The sequence below is a fragment of the Ictidomys tridecemlineatus genome, chromosome 2 (genome assembly GCF_052094955.1).
Source record: "Ictidomys tridecemlineatus isolate mIctTri1 chromosome 2, mIctTri1.hap1, whole genome shotgun sequence".
In the NCBI taxonomy this organism is placed as follows: Eukaryota; Metazoa; Chordata; class Mammalia; order Rodentia; family Sciuridae; genus Ictidomys; species Ictidomys tridecemlineatus.
The window spans coordinates 171,170,143-171,197,872 of NC_135478.1; the positions used below are offsets into that span (position 1 = coordinate 171,170,143).

Sequence of the window (27,730 nt, forward strand, 5' to 3'; positions counted from 1 at the left end):
AGTGGACACATTATGTATTGGCTATGTGTATGCTTAAGCACAGTCAAGGAATATTGAAAGAAATAATTACGTTGTATATTTTGAAATAATTCCCATTAATTTGTAGTGACATCTGTCTGTAAGAGATACATATCAAATATCCAAAAGTCTTTCTAGTATTAGGGATATTTTCCAAAGAGCTCAGAGAATTGTTACAGTAAGATGAATGAAATAATGGGGAAAAATTTAGATATCTGAGGATTAAAAATGATTCAAATTAAAAATAACAGTAGACACATAGCTGGCAAAAGAACCCTTCAAATCCCAGATTACAATTAATCTCTTTTATTATAAACAACTCACAGTGCAGTAAAATTATTAAAAAATGTTTGCAATTTTGAAAGTGATTTCTAGAAAAAGAATTCATTTAGAATTCTGACTATTCTAAAACAAACTGAAATTCTATTTTGACCAGTGTATGTTGCCTGTTTGGGTGAGACAAAAACGTTAGAAGCCAAGGAGCACCACAGGGGAGAGAGAGACGGTGGAGTCAAGCTTATGAGTGAGGAAGGTAAAATGGGAAGGTGCACTCTACTCTCCAACTCTGCTCTTTTCATTAAACAGTTGAGCATCACACAGAATCCGTCCCTGGGTAGGAGGGGGATTTCTCACATTCATCCTTACCTCCTCTCTAAATTGTGACAGTGATCAACATGCCTGTGGATAGTTCTTGACAAATGGAAAAAGAATTCTGTCACAGAACTTCTAAACGGCTATTAGAAACATGTCTGAGTTGTACTGTCGGACTGGTTTAGATTCTATGCCCTCTGGGGTAGGATTGATGTCTTTCCGGTGAGGTTGACAGAAAATACTACAACTCTTAATAAAAATGACGGTAGAAACATAGTTGGAAAAAAGAACCCTTCAAATCCCAGATTACAAACTCTGAATAAAGTCCTGAACCTTTTGTGGAATTCCATTCCCATTGTTGGAATGAATTTCCAGGAGAGTTTGCATTTAAAGTACCATCTCTGTGATACACATTCTGGGATGAACGTTCAAATGAAGCAAATAAAATTTTTCACAGTAGAATTCTTAGCAGCTAATAAAATTAACCACTCTCTTCAGTGATATTAATCAGTGGTTGTTCCAATATGCCTGAACAAACAGAGCACCTGACTGTAGATTAACTGCACCTAACGATGGCTTGTGAATATTAGCGTATCAGGAAACCATATGGTAAATTAGACTTCTCTCTGGTAATTTACCGGAAGGAAGCCAAAATAATTAGAAATCACTCTCAATAACTGCAGTTGCACACAGCAACACAGTCACTGAAATGAAACGGGTTTCAGAAATGTCTGTTTTGCAGGTATATACCAAATGACAGGCTACAAACTAGCTGCTTGTATTACATATCATCATGCAAAATGGCCTTACAGACTGAATTTTAAACTGTGAGACTGTTTGCCATCTGCTTTCTCTATTGATTTGACTTTGAAGGTTTTGTTTGTTTCTTTGCTTTTTAGTCAAGTCAACTTGCCCTGATCATAAGGGTAACTAAACATGGCCTGCACATTTCCTCATAAGAAACATCCAAGGAAGAGTGATTGAAATAAACCTCAATAGTACAGTTTATTCTCTCTTGGTGATGTGCTCTAGTACATCCATTACATTGAAAAATAAAATAATTTTTTAAAGTTATTAATAGCATGAAAATGAAGATATACTGGGCTAAAACTTCTTAATATTTTATGTGTTTATGAATCTCCTGAGGGCCTTTTTAAAATGCAGATTTATGATTCAGCAGTGGGCTCCAGAATCTGCATTTCTAATATCCTTATAGGCAATGTTGATGCTGCTGATCTGTGGATCAAGCCTTGGTAATAGGTTGCACCAGACCTCACTAAGCATGTAAGTGAGGTCTCACCAAACATGACACTTTACCCCAATGTCTTCTTCACCAGAAACAGAAAATATTATCCTATCTTTTGATTTTTTATCCTTTGAGCTTGGTTGAAAACTAGAGGGTAGCTTACCCAATTCATGCCATATATGTTATAAAGGCAGAACAATTGTAACTTATCAAGACATTGATTACATAAATGTATGTTAAAGTCTGTAAACAAGTCAGGATGGTGCCTGGCATTTTGCCAGGGGAAGTGGTTTGTGAGGTGGCGCCAGTGAGCCATTAAGTGTGGAGATTCCTTATTGGTTGACTGCTGTATCTAGTTTATGTTAATTAAGATAAGCTGTGTGGAATGTATATATACACCCCTCCTGTCCTACAATAAAGGGCCCCCACTCCTGCTGTATGAATGTACACAAGTTTTTTGTCACCCCCCCCCCCGGTTATTTTGCTGCAGCCGGACTCCGGCAAATATACACTGGGTAAGACACAGAAAACAGATGCAAGTGGTTCTTTCGGTCACAAAGCATATAGATGGTCTAGTTGAAGAGACAGATTAAATGTGTATGAATATGTATTCATTTCTTTGAAAAGAAGCTACAGAATTCTAAAGATGCAAGGGGACCTAACTTGGCAATGCTTCTCTGAGAAATGGACAATTTAGCAAAGCTCTGAAATACAAGTAGGTATTATTCAGTGAAGTGATAGAAGAGCAGTAAGTAACTGAAGATAGATCTGGAATTCTTTCAGATAAAACAACTAATGAATGAATAGTACAGAAATGGGGCCAGACAAGTGAGGAGAACTCATGTCCTAGAAGACCTTGTTAGGCATGTTAAAGATCTTGGAATAAAACTAAAAGCAAAGGAAAGATGTTTAGGGAAGAAGCTACTTTTATGCAAACAGTTTCCATATGCTGAATTGATTAGATCAATAATGGCTTTGAAAGTTAGAAAGCTACTGAAATACTCCAGGCCAAAGTTTATGGTGGCTTAGTAAATGTAGTGGCAGAAGAGATGGAGATAGAAAGAGATGTGTGTGTTGCAAGTAGATTCATGGTCTAGTTTTTGACTGAGCTGATATGGGTTGTAAGGAAGAAAAGAGATGTGGCCCTGGGTGTCTTGCAAATATAACTTTGATGTATAATGCCATTTGCTGTGATGGGGAGAGATACTGAAGTGATTTCTGACATTTAATTTTTTTTGTTTTTGTTGCTATAGAATTTGAAAAATTCCTATCAAATTTTGTCCCTGGGCAATCCTTTGCCTGGGCATGTGTTCAAGTGTATCTGGGATTTGTTTTAATCAGTTATGGTGAAATATGAAGGAATGGCAATAACTGTTATGAAGTGAAAAGTTTATTATTCTTACTTGCAAATACCTAAAAATAGGAACATGGCATGCCCCTATGTCACGCTGGGAAGCACTAGGGTCTGCTACGTAAGATTTATTGTGGTTTCTATGGAAAGTAATGGGCAAGGTTGGGTAAGCAGCCTTAGCTTTTGCCAGTTTGAATAATTTCAGTGTTCTTTGGGATAGCAGGACTGTGGGATAACAGGACTGTCTCTAGTTGTTTCATACCTGGCCATGGGGTGATTATGTCAGGGGAATAGCAGCTCAGGGTGTAAGTATAAGTAGGTGGTTGGGGTATATGTGTTCAGGATTGGTTGGTTTGCATTTCATAGGAATGCTCAGAAGTGAGTGTATATTATCTTTAAGAACTGGCTGAGCAAAATATTGAGATCTATCTCAAAAGAAAAAGTAAAAAGGGCTAAGAATGTGGCTCAGTGGTTAAGAACACTTGGGTTCAATCCCTGATACTTGTCAGCACCAGTTTCCACAGTGATGCTATAAACAACCAACTGACTCTCTTTGTCACGCTCCCTCACTGAACCAAAGACAAACCAGTAAGTTGCACTCTTATTCAGTCAACATTTCCCTATTGTGCTCACTAGGCTATTTGTGGAAATGTAATAAATGCATTGTGGAAGAAAAACTCAATATTTTACTATCTTTCTGTCATTTTGTCAATATTTCTACAAAATAGTTGATATTTCTGTGAGAAGAAAATTTAGAAACAAAGAGAAAAACTTCCAAAATGACCCAAAAAGGTGGTGATAAAACTGGCTATAAAAAGACTAAATATCTATATTCTTAAACTAATGTCCACCCCATCCTTTATTTAAATGTCAATTTGTTCAAGAAATGATTATTGTGAAACATGGGAGCATCTTCTGAGAGAAATCCAAGAGCCTACTCCATGGGTTGTCATTGATTTGCTGTTTATTCTATATTAAAATCATCTTTCTGTTTTAGTCATAGGCAAGTTTCTTGAGTTTTTTTTTTTAATGAGGAAAATACAGCCATAAGTCAGTACTTTATACATTATAAATCTGTGCAGATATTATAGCTATAAAATTTCTGGCTAAGGATACACTAATAATAAACAAATCATCCTGTACTGGCTGAGAGAAGAGTAACAAAATAAACTATTCCTACCTAATATGAACTTTACAGTCAGCTATTATACAGTAAATATTTAAACACCATTGTTTTGCCTAACTGAGAAAGCTTTATTGTCTCAGCAGTTCTCAAGTTACAGGAACCACAGGCAGCATTAACATGTGCTAATAAACATCCTCTGTTGCAGTTTTACCTAGTTGGGGCTTTCAGAAACAATTGATACTTTGATGGTAATTTATCAAAGCATGGTGTAAATTTTGTAAAAGTTAAAGTAGACACACAAATACATATGAACACATGTCTTTGGCTTCTCAGGTCACCACCAAAAAATTAAAAAGAGATCTCTGCCCTCTTTGGGTGTTTTAATCTCTACCAAGGAAGAAAATAATTGTTTTAAACCTTGCATATTCTCCAATGCCAGTAATTTTAGCATATCATTTAAAATTGTTATATTTAAATAAGTACAAGTTCATAGGAAGTTTTATAAAAAACACATAGGGCAGTTTTATGTGTTCTTTATCCAGTTTTGCCCAATAACAACTGTAATAGAGCACCAAAACCAGGAAGTAGACATTAGCACAATCCATAGAACTTGTTTATATTTCATAGATTTTACATGCCCAAGTCATTTGTTACTATGTGTAAATTCAGTTTTATGCAATTTTACCCCATGTGTAGATTCCTGTTACCACCACCACCACCACAGTCAAGGTACAGAATTGTTCCATCACCACAAGACTCCCTGGGCTATCCCTCTGCAGCCAGAACCTCCCTATCTTGAACCCAACAACCATCACTCTCTACTCCATCTCTGTAATTTTGTTATTTATTGTTATATAAATGGAATCATATAATATGTAACTTTTTTTGGTTAACTTTTCTCCACACAATATAATTCTTTTGAAAGCCATCTAAATTGTTGCATGTAGCAACATATTGTTCCTTTTTATTGTTGTATAGTATTTTATATTATACATATGAGTTTGTTTACCAGGTTATCTGTTGAAGGACATTTGGTTTGTTTCCAGTTTGGGGATAATATAAATAATGATGCTAAGAACATTTGATATTTTTTTATTTGTGTATGTGTGTGTATGTTTATGTGTGTGAACATGTTTTAATTCCTCTGGAATCAATGCTCAAGAGTACAATTGTTTAGTATTATACGGTCAGAACATATTTACTTTTGTATAAATCTGCCAAGCTCTTTCCCAAGTTTTTTTTTTAATCTCCTCAGTATTAATATGTGATTAACCCAGGTTTGTTAAGGTCTGTAGACAAGTCAAAATAACACCTGGTATTTTGCCAGGGGAATGTTAGAGTTCGTAAACAAGTCTGGATGGTGCCTGGCAAAATGCCAGAGGGAGTGGTTTGAGAAGTAACAAAAGTGAGCTATTAAGTGTGGAGATTCCTTATTGGTCGACTGATGTATCTAGTTTATGCTAATTAAGATAAGCTGTGCAAAATGTATAAATAGCTCTGTTGTCCTACAATAAATGGCTCCCTCTCCTGCTGTATCAACGTACACAAGTTATTCCTTATGACCCCCCCCCCCCCCCGTTATTCTGCTGCAGCCGGACCCCGGCAGATGGTGGCCCGTATGGGGAGCCCCGGGACACTCGGGGGTAAGTGACGAGCAATCTGCTCGTCCCTAGGCAGATAGGGTGAGAGGAAAAATGGCCATTTTGAGAAAATGGAGAAGATTGATACAGTATGTTTGTGTCTTGTTTTGTCTCAGTGTATTGTATTGTCTTTATGATGAAAATATGGAAGGGGTGAGAAGTAAATTGATAAGGGAAAGAGACACCCCAGTGCAACCAAGAATAGTTAAGGCATGTGTTGATAAAAGCCCAGGAACTCTAGTCAGAAAGAAGAAAAAAGTTCAGAAGAAGAAGGATTATCAGGAAAAAAGTTGCAGCAAAAGGCTATTACTAAATACTTTTTGTTACCAGAGAGTATGCGAATCAGTGCAGTGGAGGCTGCCACGTGCGCAAACCGGTCACGGTACAGCAAGTACTTTCCAAGTGGCAGCTGGCTCTTCCACTGCCGGGAGCCCAAATCTAGACTTGACCTGGAAGCACAGTCTCGTGGGCTCTTGCTCCCTGTGCCCAGTAGCAGTTTGAGTCCAGACACTCCCCGGACTCTCCCCGGGGCCATCTGGGGCTGCCCAGGATGCTACAGCCAGCAGAAGATGCTACCAGGTCCCTGATGTTTGGTCATTTTCAATACCAATAACTAAGCTACAATGGTTCTCCCACACCTGGAGGCTAATGAGTAATGAGCACTATTAAGGCTTATTTCAAATGTAAAAAACCTTGAGATAATGTACTAAATTGTTCAGAAGGTTGTTTTCTTAGTGGAATGCTACAGGATTTTCTTTAGCCAGCGTTGCAGAGTTCCTGCCTTCATCCCAATGAAGCCAGATTTAAAGTTAGGTAGTCAGTGTAGTTAGGTAAATCGGGTCTAATACTGAGTGAAATCTAAAATGGAGGCCATGCTGGGAATGACTCAGGGAAAACACAGGACAACTCATGGAATGTTAATGAAGTCCTGAAGAGGCCTTAGGCCAAAGTCCACCTGGAAGAAGTATTAATGAATAGCCCCCAGCAGATTTGAAGATAGCCCATTACAAAGAAGTGATAATGAAGTCCTTCCTGCTCAGACTACTTTTTTGGCCCATCTGTGTCCCACCCCTGGGCCTTCCAACCTACATTCCATCACTGAAAGAACTATAAAAAGGGGAAACAACCGCACTTCCACGGATTCCACCTTTTGGGTCCCCTTCTTCCTCCGGGAGAAGTCTTTTCCGCTGTCCTTTAATAAATTTCTAATTTCTACTCTGACCTTGCCTCAGTGTGCTTCTTTGGTGTTATTCTTCAACATCGGGGAGCAAGAACTCGTCACCGGTCAACAGCGGTAACACCAGTGCCAGTGAAGACGAAAGTGGAAGAATTTCCAGTGTTGCTGAAAACCTGAAAACCGGAGGGGACTTCGGCTGAGAACCGGACGAGACTTCGGATCAAGCTAGATGCCTGCAGAACTTACCTGGACTATGATTTAAGCTAGCTGCCTGCAGAATTTACCTGGACTGTGATTTAAGCTAGCTGCCTGCAGAACTTACCTGGACTGTGATTTACCTGGACTGTGAATTAATCTGTTGAGACACTGCTTTATCTGGACTGAGATAACAAACTATAATTTACAACAAATTGTAACTCAGTATCTTTGCTAACAGTGTCATTGCTGGTATAATTTTTCCCAGGGCTTCTTGCATGGAGCCATCAAGTGGCTTGGTATTGTATCATTTTGAATCCTCCCTTTCTGTTTGTAGCAGGTTATTTATGGTGTTTCTGTAAAAACCACTATGGTCCTTATTTAAATTAAACAAAAGGGGGATATGTTAAGGTCTGTAGACAAGTCAAAATAACACATGGTATTTTGCCAGGGGAATGTTAGAGTTCGTAAACAAGTCTGGATGGTGCCTGGCAAAATGCCAGAGGGAGTGGTTTGAGAAGTAACAAAAGCAAGCCATTAAGTGTGGAGATTCCTTATTGGTTGACTGATGTATCTACTTTATGCTAATTAGGATAAGCTGTGCAAAATGTATAAGTAGCTCTGTTGTCCTACAATAAATGGCTCCCTCTCCTGCTGTATCAACGTACACAAGTTATTCGTCACCCCCCCCCCCCCCCCCGCGTTATTCTCTGTATCTTTACCAGTATTTGGTGTCAGATATAGTTTTAAGGTCAGAACTATGCTGTAAATTTCTTTTGGTCAAGTACTTTTTTATCTCACCTTAAAAAATAATGTCTAAGCCAGGCTTGGTCATGCACAACTGTATTCCCAGTTATCCAGGAGACTGAGGAAGAAAAACATATTTGAGGCCAGCCTTAGAAACTTAGCAAGACCTTTTCTCAAAAAATAAAAATAAAAAGGATTGGGGATGTACCAATGGTTCAATCCCCAGTACTTTTTTAAAAAAGAAAGTCTATGGAAAGTATCATTGATTTAGAAAAGACTTATTAGGTATTTGTTATAACCAGGACTTTGAACAGGACAAACCATACCTCTCCTCCAGGCAGGGATTCTGGGTCAATTTGAACAGGTAGTTGTAGGCAGGCAACATGAGTGAGTGAAGCTGCCAGAGAACAGGGGACAAGAGTATGTGCTGACATGGTAGAGACCATGGCACACTGAAGATATGACTCTAGCTATCAAGAGGTGCACCCAGACAACTGTCCTGCCCATATTTCTAGATACTCGAATTTTCCTAGAAAAATCTAAAAAGAAAAACTAAATGAGAAATTTTCTGACTTGAAAGTATAGACTCAGGTTGAAAGGCCCCAATCCCCACAAAAGCCCTGAGGCACAAACTTTGGCATAAAGAAATGTGATCTCAAAATTATGTTGTAGAGAGGTGAGATATTCACTAAAAAGAAAATAAATATGAATATTTTCAGACACAAGAAAGATATTTTAGGCTGAAGAAATAATAATTACCTTTACAGTATGCAACTATTCTTCTCAAATGCTAATGTGTTCATGAAACACCTGGGGAAGAAGGAAGGAAGGAAGGAAGGAAGGAAGGAAGGAAGGAAGGAAGGAAGGAAGGAAGGAGAGAGGGAGGGAGGGAGGGAGGGAGGGAAGGAAGACATTTTGTATGCAACCAGGTGTGAAATTAACCAGACGTCATTTTAAGTTTTTCTGATTATGGTGGACAGAAGTCCCATATCCTCTCTTCTCTTCCATTTTAGTCTGTGTTCCACTTTAGTCTGTGTTCCTGGGCCTGAATGAAGGGGCTGCATTAATGAGGTCTATTGCCTTCTGGCTTCTGCTTAGTTTTAGTCAACTTCTTTTTTTTTTTTAGCCAACTTCTGAAAACTTTGGGATGCCTGCATTTTCACAGCCAGACTTGAGTGGGAGAAAATTTAGAGCACTCATGAAGACAAATTAAGGTGAAGAAATATGTTTTATGGTACATTTTTTGAATTGGTATCTTTCTGATAATTGTAATTTTTAAAACATTTATTAGTTGTAATTGGACACAATATCTTTATTTTACTAATTTATTTTTATGTGGTGCTGAGGATCGAACCCATGACCTCTCAATGTGCTAGGCAAGCACTCTACCGTTGAGCCATAATCCCGGCCCCTGACATTTGTAATTTTAATCAACCCAGGCCTTTTGTTGTAGCCTTACATTATCTCCAATGATTTTGGTGGCCTCCAAAATTATACAGTCAAGAAATTGTTGGATAAACTGGAATGTTTACTATTCTGTAGCCAGTAAGGCATTTTAATCTCTTGCTACTCAGCGAAATTAAAGTGATTTCAATTTCCCTACAAGTTACTGAGGAAATGCCTTCTTAACAGTGTCCCTCCACTTCATATGACCTCACTAATTCCAAGGAGAAACCACAGTTTAAATAGAATTTCTGACAGGTATTATGTTTTAAAATTACATTAATATTACAAAGATCTTTTTATCATGGGAACAAAGTTGTTTGGGCAAGTTCAACCCAGTTGGAATTGTGATCCCTAACAAAAATAATTAACAAATACAACAACTTAAATGGTCTAAGCCAAAAAAAATTGTATGAACCAGTGACAGTGAGAAATACTACCATATGTACAAGGAAGATTAACCACTAGTTACTCTGAGTTACTCAGGGAGTGGGAAGAGGTGAGGGTACTCGGCATTAGCAGTATGATATTGTAGGTGCAAAAGCAAAAAATGGGTTTGAAGAACAATGTACAATGTATAATCCAGGACCAAAAATGCAATGCATGGTGGTAATGTCAGAAGACAAAACAGTGATAAGATCTGTTATATTATTTTTAAAAATACTTTTTAGCTTTTGCCTCTGGGCAATCTGCCACACTACTCTCATTTATTCCACAGGGTTAGTCACTACAACTGAAAGTATATAGTACATACTTGTAAAACGTTCAATATCTAAAAATATACTCATTATAATGAATTGATCAGACCATAAAATCATATTTCATAATTTACTGTTGGATTTTCTTGCAAAGTTAAAATTATATTAGCCATGAGTTCCCCAGATATCCTCCATTTAAACAAAACAAAACTAATACACTATTTGTGATTACCTTCAGCCTCAAAGTCATGTCTCCAGTGAAGTCTATACTAAGTAAGCTTAAAATCAATTGCTGAAAGCTGTGTAAAGATGTTCATATTTTGCATTTTCTTGTTTGTGTCTTATTTTCAAAACTGTAATTTAAATTGTGGGCTGTTCTCAATATTTTGCAAGTTCAGGCATCCCTCACTTAACTAGCATCAAACTTCAGCAGTGAATAGCATTTTTGTTGTTGAAAGTTATTAACTCCTTCCATATGGCAGCCATATAAAGGAAGTTCTCTCTTCCACCTCTCTGTTAGAAAAATGTCTATACGTTCAGTTCAATTTCAGTATATGGTTCAGGAAAACTGCCCCAAACAATCATTCTGTGCTTTGTAATGTTCTGAATTTAAAGACCAGTTGAAACTCCATTATTGTACCTGATGTGCAGTTTATGTGCTGTTTCTCATTAGACTGTGAACTAAGAAAATAAAATTATTATTTATATATCATTTCCAGTACCTAGTGTGTTGTTGTCTACTTAGTAAGCAGTCAATAAATTTTTGTTCCATAAATGAATAACTAAGTTAATGAAAATACATAGTTTATCCTAGTAAGATAAATAGCTGTCAGGTAAAGCCTGGTATTTTTTGCTGAATGATTGACACTGAGAGCTGTCAAGAGCAATTCCAGTGTCTTCACATGAATTAAGCCTTTCTAGAACCTACCAGTTCTGGGAGCTTTCCTCAGGAATTATTGCTCCTGAATACAACCTACCTTTTAGCAATTTATAATTATCTTGAAAAAATACAGTTTTTTTTTTTACAGTTTATTTTAAAAGGCATCTTGTCAGCAAAGCAATCCATTGATCAACTCTTGCTAACCATGCTTCTGGCATAACTTGAGAGACTGTCCACAATATTGAGGAAATTTTACGATTAGCTGCATGATTTCAGTATTACTACACAATGTCATATCCTTTCTATGAGGCATAATGGATTCATGACTTCTTTAAACTATAGTTTGAGCAGAGTATCACAATAGTCTACTGCCTGAATTACTTTTTCTCATCTTGTATAAGACTGGACATTAGTAAAATAATGAGTTTCTCCATTTTTGACTTTTTTTTCCTCTCCACTTACCTCCAATCTTCCTATCACTTGTCCCAATTCCTGATGATACCATGACCATGTCTGAAGCATCCTGTTAGATGCTGTCTTTTTAAATCTGGATCCCAAGGTGGGCCTCTGGGCACTAGTCCACAGTCCTCCATCACTGAGACCTCTCACTGAATATCAACCAGGTTTATACTTCATGTCTTATAAATAAATTCGATTCTGCCATTGCCAGGCTTTCTCACCCTGTTACGAGAATGTTAGGAAGACTACTCTGATAAGCAAATGTTCTCATTGGGGAAAGACTAAGAAAACACTCAATATTGTTTCCCAACTCAAGTGTTCTTTGCTTAGAGAGCAGTAATGGGTTATTTCATGGAAATTACCAGGAACTCACTTTAATCTTGAATCACCCTACACACATTCTTGTATACTGTATCTATTCACAGAGATATCTCTGATTTTGTTAGGGGATTTCCCGGTAATGGAGGGTTTTCTCTTCTCATTTATCTTTGTCATAAACACATTTTCTTATTCCCAGACAAATTCAAATTAAAATACATAAGAAAGCTATAGGTAGAAAGGGTATGATGTGGTAGAAACAGCTACCTCTGAAATCAAAATTTGTGCAAGTTTCTATTCAGTCACTTACCTCCTGGGTGACCTTGGATAATTCTCTTAAAGTCTCTTAGGTTAGGTTTAATTTTCTGAAATGGAAAGTTATTCCTGCCTTGCTTGTTATGTAGGCTTGTTGTGAATAACAAGTGAGGCATTTTATGTGTAAAATGTTTGTTCATTTGTTTAGCAAATAATTACCAATTGCTAATATCCGTCAATTACTATGTGCCAAAAAGTCATTGATCTTATAATTTTATCATTTTCAAATTTCATAATTTTTAATTTCTTGTTTTTAATAATCCTGAAACTTTTTTTTCTCTTGCCAGGAAAGTATTCCTCAATTGTCTGTATATCATAAGACATATGAAGAGACACTCCATGCATGTCAGTCAATGATGAAATGTTTTTGCTATCTTCAGGATGCACCATTTTTCATTTGTGATTGAATATTCCCCTCCATAAAATATAATCTATTTAAACTTTCCTACATGAAAGCAGCCCCTATTCTCTAGTTCATCAGCACTTTGTAAGTATGCTGCTGTGTTGTGCATATTTGCTTTGCAGGCCTACATCTCTTAACAGGCTTAGGGAAGTGACTATTAGACCTTGCTCAGGTTTGCGCCTCCCTCACTTAATAGAGCAATTTCAAAGTAATGTTTTGAGAGAATTTGTGGAGGCCCCATTGATAGATAATTTCAATGAGTGATTAACTCCAGTCACTAAAGCAAGTTCTAATCAGCAGGCACAAATTTACTTATCTCTTAATTTTATTATTAATGTTGCAGAAATTTATATGCCTAGAATTTTGCTACAGTGTCCTTAAAATCTTCAGTTGGAGAATATCTAATAAAAGAGAACTCATCTCTCATGTGTTGAACATAAAACACAGTGTGAAAGATATATGATGCATGTGTTTATGCAGTCACATATTTTTTGTGGCGTAACCTCGTGATGTAGGCCTAAGCCTAGATATAAGTAATGTACCTTGTAATCCCAGAAATGATGTCTTTAGTATTAAAACTTTAGTCCCTGACATTACAAATTTCTTATAGGGCAAACTCCTCGAAATTATTCATCATAAATTTAAAAATTAAAAATGTTTATATTTTGTGTCAGTTTAGCAGAGTTTTATGCTCTGGAATTGTTAGCTCAAATGTGAATTGAATTGTTAAAATAAGGAAAATATGGGCCCTATTTTTCTTTTGTAACTTAAACACAATCCAAATTGAAAGACAGAGGCTTGCTGGGCACTGACTGTAAGGATCTGAGCCCTGAGAAGTAGCAGAGACTCTTTTCCTGTGTCTGGTGAAGCCTGTCTACTTGAGCAGGAATTCAGTGAAGTGTTTAGCATATTATTCTCATTAAACTACAGAAGAATTTCATTTCATGAATCCAATTAATAGGAATAGATGATTGGTGGTAAGCCCCTGACCATGACAATGATAATTTTCATTGATTTTGCAAAGTGGAAATTCTTGAGAAAGCTCTTTATAATCTAGGACACAACTCTCCCAGGGGCAGTGAGTAAAGTCAACTGCAGGCATTACAGACAAGAAGGCACAGTTCCTGAAAAGGTGTCACTATTTTCATAGGAGAAAATGAGTAAACTTGAAAAATACAGTTTGCTTTTAACTTGCATTAGAAAATTTGGAGCCCTTCAGAATTTTAACATAAATTAAATATTAGTGGCTTCCTATTTTTTTTAAAAAAGGAATGTTGTTTTATAAACTAAATGAAACTTGGTATAGGTCAAGACCATTGGCAAATTTAAAATAAAATAGTTGAAAGAGACAGAGATGGTGGGTGGTGTGGGAGGGTTGTATTTCACATTTTCTTGTTGAGACTTTTAATTGTTGTTTTCCTTTTTGATTTTCTGTACCATTAAGTTAGAGCTCATTCAATAGAATAGAATAACTAACAGCAAAATTTTTTGATATAATTGCAGAAAAATGACCAAAAACAGATACACTTTAGAAACTAATTGTATATTCCAAGGTAGGCTAGGATTAATAATCACTGATAGATATCTTTCTCAAAATTTAAAGAGTATAGCTATATCACAGTAAGAGAAAAAAATAATCATTCTGTGTTTTGCCTTCTCATTCTTTCAACAGTTTCTTTTGAAGATCAGAAATTTCAATTTTAATGAATTACTACTTACTAATTTTGATGGTTGCTTCTCAAAAGTTGCCACCAAACCCAAGGTCATGTAGATTTCTTCTGAGTTATCATCTAGGATTTTATAGTTTTGCATGTTCCTTATGATTATGTGATCCTTCTGAGATCATTTTTTTGAGACATGTAAGGTTTGTGTGTTGATCTATTTTATTGCATGTGGAGGTTTCCAGTTGTTCCTGCACTATTTATTGAAAAGGCTAGACTTTTTCCATGAAAAGAGTAATTGGTTTTTCTTTTTGTGTGTGTGGGTCTATCTTAGGGCTCTTTATTTTGTTCTATGTATGTATATATCTAATGTAGATTGATGTATCTAATCTTTTATTATTACCACATTTGATTACTATGGTGTATAAAAATCTCAGAGTTGGATAGTGCCAGTCTTGTTCTTCCCCTTCAAAATTGTGTTGGTTATTCTAGAATGTTTAGTCTTCCATTTAAACACTAGAATCAGTTTGTCAATATATATAAACTAACTTGTGGGTATTTTAGTTAGGGTAGCATTGTATCTATAGATCAAATTAAGAAGGACTGACATTTTAATGATATATAGTCTTATTTTTCATGAACATGATATTCATTTATTTAGTTTTTCTTTGATTTAGTTTTATCAGGGTTTTTAGTGTTCCTCACATAGATTTTTTTTTGTTTTTGCTAAATTTATACTTATATATATTTTTCATACTAATGTAATTGATACAAAGACAGTTTCCCCCATTTTTTTATTGTATAATTTCACTTACTTTTTTGTGTCTTATTTCATTAGCTATGAGTTCCAGTATGATGTTGAAAATTATTGTTGAAAGGGAATATCCTTGTTTTGTTTTTTATCTTAGTAGAATAACTTTTAGTTTTTCACTAATGTGACATCAGTTATATATTTTTATATATGTTCTTTATTTATTGAGGAAATTTCCCTTGATTTCTAGTTTGCCGAGCATTTTTATCATGAACAGGGATTGGTTCATTGTGTATGTTTATAATGCAAATTTACTAATATGTGTTCCAGTGTTCTTTACAATTTTAAGATTATAATATTCATACTATTATAATTTATATATGCAATTGGGGGTTTAGGAATAAACAGATTTGCTTATAATCATTTGAGGAAAAAAAAGATTTTCTTTTTTGGAGCATGTTCTTTGTTTCAAAAACCAGAGTAGGGCAGGGCATGGTGGTGCACACCTGTAATCCAAGTGGCTCAGGAGGATGAGGCAGGAGATTGTAAGCTCAAAGCCAGCCGAAACAACTTAGCAAGGCCCTAATACCCTGTCTCAAAAAATAAAATGGGATGGGGATGCGGCTTAGTCATTCGGTAACCCTGGGTTCAATCCCTGGTACCAAAAAACAAAACAAAACCAAAACCAAACAACAACAACAAACCCAGAGTGGGAAAATATGGTTATGTGGGAAACAGGACCAAAAAAAAAAGTTTAGATGTTTAATTTGTATTAAGCATTTATAAAGTTAATAATATCTATGAAAGTCTCCCATTACCCACCTCCCATCACAACTATTAATCACTTGCTCTAAGTGCTTTTCCATTTGGCAAATGATAGCGGATCCCCACTGGAAACGGATAGCACATCCTCTACTTAATCACATGAAACATTTAAGTAAAAGAGACAGTTTCACCTATAGGCAAGTTGTTCACTGACATCTTCAATTATTTCGAGGATGCATGAGCTTTTTAACTTCATAATTATGGTCGACTCTAATTATTATAAATTCAAGAATGTTTAACCTTTCTCTTTAAATCTCTTCTCTGAAATCTTAGAAAAAAAATAATGAAAATTTCAAATCCCATACTGGAAAAAGAAATTTGAAATAAAACATTTCCAAATTTCACTATGTTTTCAGCTTAACTACTATCTTTTTCTGTTCTTAGCTATCTCTGCCCTTAGGTGGCAATCCTGACATCTGGGCTCATATTCCTTCTTTTCCTAATTTGGACTTTGTATCCCTCTGTCGACTGTTGGATGAAGGGTTCCATCTCCCTCAGTTGTAGGACCTCACTTGGTTATTCATCTGTGTAATGAAGAGCTTAGACATGGATTCCCTATATCTCCAGCTCCTTAGGGTCTGGAAGTGACCCTAGCAGGCCTACTTGCTTTTCAGGGTCCTTCTCAGTACATTTCCCCTCTATTACTCTCCTCACTGTTCATTTTGTTCCAGCTATGTGGGATTTCTTGGTGCTCCTCACACATTCCTGGTATGTACACACTTGTTGAAATATTCTTATTAGTCTGATTTCCAGGAATATAATTCTTCCACATATTCAAGGTTCATTCCCTCACTCTTACGAAGTCTTGGTTTAACAAAGTTTTCTTAGGCCTTCCCTAAGCAACTGTTAAAAAGAAACAAAAACCAAAAACCAAAAACAAACAAACAAACAAAAGGTTATCTCTCCACCCTAATCATGCCCTTTGATTGAGTTTTATTTACTAAGTTTATTGTATAGTTCCATGTACTAAAGTGGTTTTTGTTTCCTGTGTACCAAAGTGAGTTTTTTTTTTTCCTGATTTGTTGCTTACTGCTCTATTCCCTGAATCTAGAACATTGCCTAACTCATAGTAGATTTTCAATTAATACTTTTGCAATTGTGCAATGCATAAATGAATAGGAATTAATTTTTCAAAATTCCATTCTTATTTGTCTGTTAGGCACATTTTCTCATTCACTTGTACATTCATACATATTCCTATATGTGTATATTTGTAATGTGCACATGTGTGCACCCCCCACACACATATTTTGTGGTATTCAGGACCAAATCCATGGCCTCACATGTGATAACCAAGTGCTGTATCACTGAGCTACATCCTCAGCTCTTTTTTTTTCTTAAATTTTTCAGTCTTCTTAAGTTGATATGGATAGTCTAGAATTTATGATCCTCCTACCACAGCCTCAAAAGTAGCTGGGCTTACAGTCATGTATCACCATGCCTGCCTTCTTATAGATATGTTTAGTCTGTTCACTGTTTTTGGCCTCTTTGCTCAAAATATATAAATTAACTGAATATTACTTTTATTATTCACTATACTTGCAGTAAGGAAACTTTGTGTTTCCTCTGGAAGTTGGATCGTGATATCTCACTTTTTAATGAGAGATCACAAATCAGATCATTGATTAGCACTTTTCTTGACTCTTCCATTGATGATGTGAGCCAACTTTAGAAAAGCAGAAATAAAATGATTTCCATGCCAAGTCCGTAGATCATAGGATTGCTTTCAATAAAATACTGTGAAAATTTGCACAAAGTGAAAGGATAAAAGTTTTCCATCCTATGAGAAACATTAAAGTAAATGCATTTGGGAAGAATTATTTCAGGCATTTCCAACGGACACTTTTATGAGGTACAGTTGATGAAGGTTTCAAAGTATCCTATTGAGTGGTTTCATTTCCTATCACATTTCTTCTTTTAAAAGTAGTAAATAGCTATGATAATTCATATTTCATCATGCCTGTCATATGCAAAAAGGAATAATTCATCTTGTTTTCATTATTAAATATCAGTACTAAATATTGAAAGACTAGATGTAACAACTCTGTCAAAGTCTTGCTACTGCCAGCGCAGTAATTTGTCTGTGAGTAATGGCTAGATCTCACAGAAACACGTAATGGTTATACCCCAGCTTTGATAAGAACCTGCTTTCTTTTTCTTTTCTCCTTCGTTTTTTTCTTTCTCTTTTTTTTAAAAAACAAAGCTCTAGTTTCCCAAAATGCAATTTGTGTTCCCATGATTGTAAGTAAAATGATTTAAGGTAGTGCATGGAAAGACACACTAAAAATAAATTAGCACATGTACTGTGCATAAGAAAATGATAAATACTAGTAGAAATGGTATGCAATAAATGTTCAAGAAGTTGATAAACAAAAATAAATGACATTTAAAAAGGCCTTTTGGAATTACATCACCAACTAATACGTAAATATTATTTGGTTACACAAGGACAAATGAGTTTGTCTAAACAAAACATGATGTTACCTGATGTTCACTATCCAGAGAAAACATCTAGTTTCTGGCTTGTCATGAATGAACAAAATAGTGACAATGAACAAGGTAAGCATTAGAAATCTAAGATACACTGTGTTGGCTGTTTTACTACTCCAGCCTGCTTTTTGGCTCCTTCTGGTAACACTACAGATACTAAAGTACTTGGCATTTCTCTTCCCTTAAAGTTAAATATGTACCCTGAGCACACCATGCTGTATGTATACTAATACATAATACTGTATGTTTTCTATTTAGAAAACAGGCCTAAATAGAAAACTTTTATTCCCCCCAAATTCAGCCTCCCTATATATAAATTTTATTGCCTGTATATTTATACTGTCCAAGACAAAAATGTCATTTTCCTCCTTTTCTCCTCATTATTAAATCTTCCTTGTGTAGTGGAAGTATGTTAAGTAGAACTTAATTATCTTGCCTCTTTGGATACTGTGTAATCACATTTTCTAAATTAGCACATTAGATTAGCACATCCTCATTTTGTTTATTTTAACATTGAGATTTGCACTGTTTCTTTGAGTTTTCTGCTTAGAACAGTTAATGTGATAAAGGAGGAAGAAAGTGATAGCTACTGGATTTGGTTCAGTTCTGCCTCTGCCATTTACTAACTGCTTGACTCTGAGCAAATAATACCATCTCTCAGAGAATTAGTTTTCTGATCTTTAATTTAAAAAATAATACTTCATCATGAGGTTGTTGAGATAATTATGTAAAATAACATCAAAGTATTTTATAAAGTCCCACGGAAATATTTTTATAAATAAATGCACTTTGGTAAGTGCAAAAATAGAGTTGATTTTTAGTTCAGATAGAATTTTATGGTTTTCTTCCTTCAATTTTATGGGTGTTTAACTGCACATAATTATTAGTAGAAGTATATATTTTTTAAGTTGCCTAGCCAAATATATGTACTGATTATAAAGACTTGCATCCATTTATTTCTGTGTGAAAAAATTCGAAATCTTTCCAATGAAAATTGCTTTTCGGTTTTAACTTGGGTTGGTTTAACTGTTATGAGAATAGATAAACAAATCACAAAAGCAGAAAATCAAACTTTATCATATTGGTGTTTACCTATAGAATATCTAGTATTTTTATTTGCATGTCAACATGTATGATCTTGGGGACAGTGCTGTGCAGGGCATACATCTGTAGTATAGCTCCATTTTTGAGATCTCTAAGACAGACTACTACCTTGTGTTTAGTTAGAATTTGAAATGTGCACTGTCTAACTGATGGAGTGGTGTGTAACCATCACGTCAGTGTCGCCTCTGTCTCTCCCCATCTATAGCATGGGCACAACAGTGATACTTATTTCAGAGTACCACATTCACAATTAAAACAGATGATGAAAATGACTATCCTAAGAATATATAGAAAGTCACCTTTATGATCTTGCAGTTGGCAAGAGATTAATAATAAAATAAATGAAGAACCCTGCATCATGTAAGAAAAATAGGTCCGGCTGTGATTAGATTAAACAAGATGATGGAATAGAAAGCTGCATTAAAAGTGAAGCATTGCATTAGGAAAGGTATTTGTGTCATACATAGAAGACAAAGGAATGTCATTAAAAATATACTTAGAAAATCCCCAAATCACTCTTAAAAATACTTTTAAAATGTCAATAACTTGTCTAAATGAAAAATTAGTGAGAAAAAACCCTCCTCAAACCTAATGAATAGGTGCTGTTTTTCTTCAATTAAAAAAATCATATTAAAATAACACTTTCCATCCGGATTGGTAAACATTAAAAAGTCAAATATCAACACAGTTTGGCAAGAAGGTGAATAAATATGAACTGTCTTTAAAGAGTTTAAATAAAATAATTAGTCAGATATTTGAAGAGAATTTTGGCAATAGAGTATAAAAAAAGTAGTTCATAGTTTGGACTTACTATTTCCTTCCACATATGTGTCTTAGAGAATTTTTTCCATCTTTTTGAAAGAAAACATAGAAGTCCCATAATATTCACTGAGAAATCAGTCATGGAATCAAGGGATTTTAAATTAATTTTATATAAGTTTGAAAAGGAGAAGCTTAACAAGATAATGTATAATCATAAGCAAAAATATGAATAATATTGCATCTCTTATCTATTTATCATATGCATCACAAAACAATACTAATTGAAAAAAAATTTTTTTGGAGTATAAAATAATTTGCATACTTCTAAAAACATACACACAAAAATATTTAAAGAACAAGTATGAAGAATATATGGGAAAGACTCATCAAAGATATCATGTGTCCATGGGCTGGGGGGACATGGGTGAGAACAGTGATATGTGAGACAAAATTACTAAGGTTTTACCTAGATAGTTATGTACCACTAATATACGACTAAGCAGTTTTATCCAATTTCTAAGACTATATATGTAAAAAATTCAAAAGGGAAAAATAGATAAAGTTAATTCAATGTATTAGTACAACAAGGACTTTCAATTTTGATTAATTTAATTAATTTCATTTTTGCTTTTCCAATCAAATTTGGTGAGAATCATCCTTAACCCAAAACCTGCATTTTTCCAATTCCTTGAAAATTATTATTTTCCCTGTTCTATGTAGAATATGCATATCACATTGAGGATATAATCTGAAATAAATGAGAAATATGGTAAACTCAGAAATAACATGGTTATAGCAAAATATTATTTTAAATAACCAAGTAAAATCATAAAGATAAATAAATGACATATTTTCCTGGAATTTGAAATTTATTTCCTATATTAATCAAAATTCTTCATGCTCAGAAAAACTCTTCTATGGAGCTGCCTCAGAAGCTAAAGATTGAACATGTGTTTCTGAGAGAATAAGGTAGTGCTTAGCATGAAGAATTTCCCACTCCACTGAAGATCTTTGTGGCTTGATAATCACAGTTTACTAGTTTCTGGTTTCTATGACTGTAAATTTCCTCACTCAGGACTCTTCATCCTCGGTAAGGGAGTGAGATATACAAGGCTTGGTTACTTACAGACATTTCAAGCCAATGGTATGGAGAAAACACACTTTCTTATATCCATTATGAGTTCCTTTTCATATATTATCTCTTCTAGGTTCAGTAAACAATCTCTTGATCTATGCCAAAGCTACACAGTCAATTTCCACTGAGTATAGTCAAATCATTTTAAGAGACATAAAGAAGAAAATGTTAATGCTTTACACTAACAGAATTACTGTACAGTTCACACTTTTAAACTTTCAAACAACATTGGCTGTGTCCCAGTAATCCTTATATAGAACTCTGGATTTTTACCCACTGGGCAATTTAGCCAAATCTTTATGTGTAACACATGAATAAACACAGTTAATTGCTAAAGATTATATAACAGATCTCTAAGACTTTTGATTCAAATTTCAGTGCTAGTCTGTTTTTATATACAGCTGCTCAAAAAATATTTTTGCTTCCAAATTAAGTAGTTAAAAATGCTTTCTATAAACACACACACACACACACACACACATAAACATTTATAAGGACTGTTTCTCTTCATATATGCTAAGTTTTTTTATTTGCCCAGGATGAATAATTGCGATGATTATAATATCATATGCAACAGCAGGGAAATATAAATATTGTGTATTAGCAATAAATTGATTTCTTTCAGGTTCTCAAACTCTTGGCTGGGACCTTTTTTAGGGGAAAGATTAGTCCTAATAATCCTTTTCTTGTTACAACCTAACACAGTGCCAGGCTCCTTATAGGAGTCTACAAATATCCATAGAAAGCAGGAAGAGAGGAAAAATGAAGATGGGTTTGGTTCCTTTTATCACCTTTCTGATGCTTTTGTCATTATTCTTGCTACTCCCTTGCTGACATTCTAGATATTTTCTTGCTGGTTCCTTGTACCTCCAACTCCTTGGAGGAGGTCTCTCTGGTTACTGAGCCCTGTGTTACTTGTTTTATGAATTCACTAAGTAATAGTTGATTTGAACATTGTGTTTATTACACATATGTTCATTCACTCATTTATATATGCTTTCACTTATTTTAAAACATTTATTATATATCCAATTGCCAGGTATTATGTTGTATTTGGGAGTTTGAAAAGGTAAATGGAACTAGGAGAAGCATCCTTAACCCAAGATACATATAAATATCCATGTAAGTAAGTTATTGCTATTCAGAGAAATATTTCCTTTTACCACAATCTTTACTGCTATGCAGACCAGCTGTCCTAGAAACCATTTCCCTCTGGTGATAAAAGAGGAACATAAAAATATTCATGTCTCCACTAATTTAAAAAATTTATGGAATGCCTCATATTTCAGGCACTGTGCTTGGCATTTGGGGATTATTAATGAATGAAGTGAAGTAATTTGTACCTTGAACAGTCTCCCTGTAACTCTGAGGGACTCTAATGTAGAAAAGATTATTTTCAGTGTGGATATAAGAAAACTTGATAAATTGTTATTTGCTGAAAGGCAAAATAATAACTCTGGCAATATGTATACAAATTAAATGCCTGTCCATAAGAAGTCCTAGGGAGGATGTGTGACCATGAGTATTTGAGTCTTTAGGTGAATGGTGCTCAGTTTTAATATTCTTTTTTTTTCACAATTTTGTCTGAGATTAATCCTAAGAATGTCTTAGTGCTTTAGAATGAGAACTAATATGAATGCAGTGGATTTTTGTATTTGACACATCTATCTTAATTTTTAGATGAAAGATTCACAATATATACAGTGATAAAATCTCCATGTATTTCAATGTTTTATACATGACATTGTGTGTCAAATAGTTATACAGTAATAGTCTTTAGTTATGGTAGAGAAAGAGGGTGGGGTTGGAGCATGTAATGATTCTGCATGAAAATTCTCATTGCAACAATGTCCGATATGAGGGAAAGGGATTGATTTTCTTTGGACTGTAATCAGGATATGTAATCTTTCCTTCTTTAATGGTTCATATTTACTCAAGGAGTGAGGGATATTAGGACACAGGGAAAAAAAAGGAAGATAACTTAGACATATGGCACAGTACTTGGATATGAAAAGGGGCTATTATGAAGCTACTGGGCAAATTTTAACAAACAGACCGACACAGAAAGAGCTCCTGACTAAGAGCATCCAATCACAGCATTCAATGGAGATAATGAAACAAGAATGAAGGGGCTGGGGATGTGGCTCAAGCGGTAGCATGCTCGCCTGGCATGCGAGTGGCCCGGGTTCGATCCTCAACACCACATACAAAGATGTTGTGTCTGCCGAAAACTAAAAAATCAATATTAACAAATTCTCTCTCTCTCTCTCTCTCTGTCTCTCTCTCTCTTTAAAAAAAAAGAATGAAGAAGAAACCAAAATCATCATCATCATCATCAGCCAAACCCCAAAGAAAAGGATTCAAACTGGATTAAGACGGAGAGTGGAAAGAACTTCTAAAGGCTTCCAAACAGTCATTGAGAACAGAAACCAAGTTTAAAAAACAACTTTACATACCAATTTGGAAGAAAGAGAGGTATTTTTCCTCAACTTGTTTATAATTGAATATTCTATATTTACTAAACAATTCAACAAATGGGCAGCTGATCCAGGAAAACTGATTATGTGTCTACAAGAGTATCTCCTAATTTTTTTGTTCTAGTATTATAAATATTTATTATCAACTTGAAAATAATGATAGGATATTATTCTAGTTTATGAGAAACATAGTTAAAGGCAAGTAATATGTTTTTAAATATTTTATATATTTTTATAACATTTCAAAAAGAAAAAAAGAAAAGGGGGAGAAAGAAGGGAAATATGGCAAGATTGCAAAGCAACATAAAACATAGTCAACTATAAGATTATAAAGAGATAATGAACATAGATACCACTGAGGATGAAAGTATGAGTAGTAAATGCACTGTATTCGATATAATAAGTTTGGAAACATATAGGTGAAAGGAGAACATCATGAATAATTTGTATGTGTGATTTTAATGTACTTTTGTCAAGATTAAATCTCATGGAGCAAAATAATTACAAAATAGATAATGAGGGGGTCTTCAATTTGTAATAAGATTGTAGATTAGATTATACAAAGTATTTCCAGTAGAAAGCACCTAGAATGCTGGATAAATTGTAAAACATTCTGTAAGTGAATGGCATCTTAAAATTGAAAACGAAGTACATAAAAGTCATTAACCTAGAGGAAGTTGAGGACTAGAGAGGCAGACAAGGGATCTTTTTGCTTTTGATGTCCCTATAGGGCCAGGAAGCAAAGCACTAGGTTTTTAAGAGATGGTGCTCAATTTGAAAAAACCTAGATCAAATAGAACCACTAACACACCTAACCAATGAAATGATATATTAACAAAAAGTGGCCCTCAGAAATGGAAGCTTTAAAAAAAACTTATTTGCCTCAACATGAACTGTGGGTGGGGATAAATATCTTCTCCAAGAGTTTGTAGCCACCATCTTGTCATTATAAGGCTTAAAATGAAAATTGGAAGTATTTTTATGGGCTGAGATAGTGTAAACTGAGAAATTAAATGGTCACATGTAACACATTTTTCTTTCACCTGACAGAAAAATAAGCTAAGAACACAAAACACATTACAAGATATCTGAGGTAATAAGTCAACAAAAGCAAATGTTAGCAGAGCCAATCAAGAGCAGAGTAAGTACTCTTAGAATTTGAATTAATAGAATTCCAATCTGGAGATCAGCACTTTTCAATAGAAATATAATGCAAGTCACATATTTAAGTTTTTAAAAATTATTTTTAAATGATCAATAGAAATCGTATACATTGATGGGATACAGTGTGATGTTTTGACCTATATATATATTGCAAAAAGATAAAATCAAGCTAATTAAATTATCAGCCCACCAATCATCATATTTTTCTAGTGAGGATTTATAAAATCTATTCTTTCATCAATTTTGAAATGTATATTTTATTATAACTATGGTCACTATACAGGGCAACAAAAAAACACTAAAACTTATTCCTTTCATCTCACTGATACTTTAAACAATTTGATTGACATTTCCTCTCACATGAATGCAGGCGCCTGCAGGCATAAAAGGCTTGTTTCCCAACTTGGAGCTGATTGAGGTGGTGAAAGAGGTAGGGTCTGGTGGGAGGTCCTAAATTCACTGTGAGCAAACTCTTAGGCATACTCTCAGAAGAGATAGTGGTGCCCTAACCCCCCCCCCCTCTCTTTTGCTTTCTGGCATTGAAATTGCTAATGGCATGATCTCAAAATGGTTTAAAGTCAGGATCTTTGGAGGCAATTTGTGTTACATAGATTCATTTGCCAACATTCCCATGAAAGTAGTCAATCTTACTGGAATTGAAAATCTGCAGTTGTATATTAAAACAAAAAAAATCCCTGTACAACACATATCAAGTATTTTTAAATTCCTCTTGGACTCCTGACCTGTAGAACCTGCCTCACTCCAAATTTTATCATTATTTTATTCCAGTTGCCATTGGAAGTATGTGAGGCCATCATGACTGTCTTAGAAGGCTCTGGCATTTTCTGGACCCTAGATAATGTGACTATAAACTTCTCTAGCTTTGAGTCTCATAACAAATTGTCCATAATCCCTTTTGTTTATTTATTTACTTGTTAATTGGGAGGAATCTTGTCTTACTGTATACTAAAACTTATTTCAAAGTTGTTATAATGAGCCTATGTAGCAATGTAAAAGAAGTGGACCAACTATTCAGTGGAGAAGAAATGGCTTAAAATATTTACAGGTATTTAGGAAATGTGAAAGCTGGTGTTTTCAGTTGAGTATGACAGAATCTTCCATTTAATAAATTTGGCTATCTGAATTGACTAATGGCCACCTGCTATAGTTTGAAATTGGAACGTCTCCTGGTCTTGTGTGTTAAATGCTTGGTTCCTAGCTTGGTGATATTTTGAGGAGGTGAATGAGGTGGGGTCTGGAGGGAGGTCCACCATGTACTCCACCACAGTGTGCTGCCACAAGTCCAAAGTGATAGAGCAACTGATCATAGTCTGAATACTCTAAAACTGTGAGCCAAATGTACCTTCTATCTTCATAAATCCATCATCTCAGGTATTTGTTATTATAATGGAAAGCTGATTAACACCTCATCTGGAAGAAGAGGGAAAAAAGTTGAACATTTCCTTACATAACATACAAAAACAAATTATAGATACATGGAATACTTGAATATATCAAATTTTAAAAATATATAATTAAATGCAAAATCTTATATGCAAAATTTAGGAGTGTGTGGGGATGTTGTAGCTTAGTTTAAAAAGTTAGCATTCTCCTTCCATATTTCTAGATGAAATAATTGTTGAAAGATTGATTCTAGTTGAATGAGTATTTCTGGTTCATAATACTGTGCCTTACTTCCCAGCCTCTGTCACCTTATGTCCACTAAGCTGTCTTCTAGAGAGTTTCAAGTGGTTATCAGAGTCTTCTCAACAATGTGTGCTTGATCTAGTAAAAAGTGGTTAGGGTCTAATCATGCTGTTATAATACTAAAATTCTTCTAAATTTTTCTTGATGGTACTGGAGAAATAACAAGAATTATAGCCCTGAGGCTTAAATCATCACTTTGCTTGCTTGTCTTAGGGAACAGATGTTAAATCTCAGGCAGCAAGTGCAAGCACCATCTACCTCCATGATTACAGATTTGAGAATGCTTATGTGGATGCTGTTAGACTGGGAACCCAAAGACTGACAAGGAAGAAACATAGGTAGCCAACATAGACCTGTTGTTACCTTCTAAAAATCTATGCCTTTAAATTATTTTGATAGAAACAGAAATCTGTTCAGCTAAAATATTTTGGTATTATGTTTTGACAATATTGAAAGCTTTTAAGTACCTATAAGAATTATACATGCAAGAAATGTTTCTGTTGTTTTCAGAGAAAAATGACACATGATCTAGTTTTTCAGGAATTCAAAGTTCTTACAAAGATGCAATTTCCTAAGAGCATGTAGAAATACATTTATTTTTATTAGGACCTCACTTTAAAATAAAGACTAATGCAGGTTTCTCATTAAAAGACAGTATAGCTATCAAGAGTCAACCAAAAACTTTTTGAAAAATTACCTCTCTGTAAATTAATACTGAGTATGATTACTTGGGCTGACATAAACATAAAGAATGAGTGATGAGAACATCTGAGCATTTAGCAGAACTTAATGAAACAGATGCCAGATGCTGCCGAGCTCATCTATGAGAGAGCTTTTGTGTTGGCAGAAGAGTCATAGAAACTTAGTTCACCCCCTACCCCTGCCTACCTTAAGACATTTCAGTTTCAGTGTAAAAACAAACTCTGGAGGATAACACTTCCAAATACAATTAAGTCTTATCAAAACAGTTCTGCAAGTCTTGCTTACAGTGGTTGTCCACTGAGCACCAGAGTCCTAGTTGGGTAGGTTTGATCCAGCTTGGTTAAT

General features: G+C 34.9%; 1 protein-coding gene across 6 annotated transcripts in view; it reads left to right on the forward strand.

Moving 5' to 3' along the window:
• The window catches only part of LOC120891906 (uncharacterized), a 211,730-nt gene that overhangs the window by 90,656 nt on the left and 93,344 nt on the right, over nucleotides 1-27,730 (forward strand). For 4 of the 6 annotated variants that reach the window (XR_013435148.1, XM_078040146.1, XM_078040143.1 and 1 more), the window contains 2 exons: nucleotides 23,637-23,810; nucleotides 24,863-24,953. The gene's annotated coding sequence lies outside the window, so the exon portion shown is untranslated. Of the gene's footprint in view, nucleotides 1-9,217; nucleotides 9,306-23,636; nucleotides 23,811-24,862; nucleotides 24,954-27,730 lie in introns of all 6 variants that reach the window. The other 2 variants (XM_078040147.1, XM_078040144.1) reach the window with 2 other exon arrangements.